Source organism: Orycteropus afer, unplaced genomic scaffold (genome assembly GCF_000298275.1).
Source record: "Orycteropus afer afer isolate SDZICR_OR568_19922 unplaced genomic scaffold, OryAfe1.0 scaffold00012, whole genome shotgun sequence".
Taxonomy (NCBI): Eukaryota; Metazoa; Chordata; class Mammalia; order Tubulidentata; family Orycteropodidae; genus Orycteropus; species Orycteropus afer.
Window position 1 is genome coordinate 8,128,902 of NW_006921599.1, and position 1,493 is coordinate 8,130,394.

Genomic DNA, 1,493 nt, shown 5'->3' on the forward strand with positions numbered 1-1,493 from the left:
TGGGTGCTTTGGGAGGAATGGTTGGTGAAAGGGCTGGAGGGAGGCAGCATGTCTGGCCTTGCAGTAATAGGCCTTGGGCTATTGATGGTGATTCTGCTTTCCTCTTGTGGGGTTCTAGGAGGTCAGAATATGTGGCCTCCTTGTCCTTTTTGCAGTTATCTATACTGTGCTGTGCTCCTCTGTTCACTAGTTGACAGCACTTATACACTCACCACCTGTCTCCTTTCCTTTTGTCAGCCTCTCGTATGTCCTTGCCGACCCTGGCAACGGAGCCTGTTCTTAGGTCCCTGGAATCCGAATGAGAATCCAAGGCAGTAATCTTTACAGAAGTAGATTGCCCCATCTTCCTTCCATGGAGCAGCTGGTGGGTTTGAACCACCAACTTTCTGGTTAGCAGTCAAATGCCTTAGGTACTGTGCCACCAGAGCTCCTTGAGAGTAAAACTAACCCCTGGGGTTTCCAAGGCTGTAAATCTTTACAGAAGCAGACTGCCTCATCTTTCTCCCATTGAGTCGCTGGTGGGTTTGAACCATCAACCTTTTGATTAGAAGCCAAATGCATTAACCACTGTGCCACCAGAGATCCCCTCTACTTCCTTAGATCTGATAATTTGTTGCAATGGCTTATCAACTCCTGGAAAAAGACTACCTTTAATTCAGCAGAGAAAGATACCAATATAAAAAGGGCAATATCCCATGAAGCTTCAGATCATTGGGACTTGCAGTCGTCCCCAGTGCATCATTAATCACCAAGCTCCAAAGGAAACTCTAAGGTCCAGGGTCCTTTATAACAGTCATTGGGACCTCAGTGTATAAACATGATTGGTTCCTCAGTGCATATAGCATGACCAATGCAATCAATGAATATGCATAATTGACTACATCATGCCCCCCTCCCTTCCTGAAGTTATGTGCCAGGTGTAGTTCTTTGGGGCTTCCCCTATGCTTGTAGAGAAAGGCACCTTGTTGCCGGCAAATTCCAAGGGCTATTTTCTGGAAACCAGAGACAAAGGCCAAACTAAGTCCTTTATCTCACAGTGACTGACCATGTGTTAAAATAATATGGCAGAGCTCAGTATATATAACCCTTTAAACTGAAGAGTATTTAAGGAATACCCAAGTGTGTATGTGAATTTGTTAATTACCAATTTCTTTTCTCTCAAGCATCCTGAGATCCTGGAAACTAGTCATAAAATTAAAAAAAAAAAAAAAGGATTTGAAGATTTGGTTAGAGCCAGTACAAGTATTATGTGGAATAGGATAAAATTAAATTGCCCACATGTTACTGGAAATAAAGAGAAGGGACATTCTGAAGTGTTTCTAGCCACTAAAGGATAGTAACATGAAGTTAATTATATGGTTATTTAAGGTGCATTGTTTTATTTTCATGAGCATTGTAACCAACATTGCTGAATGCCTACCCAACCACCTGTTCCAATCTCCTTCTTTGCTCACTTCCAACTAACCTCCCCCCCCAAAAAAAAAAAAAAACTC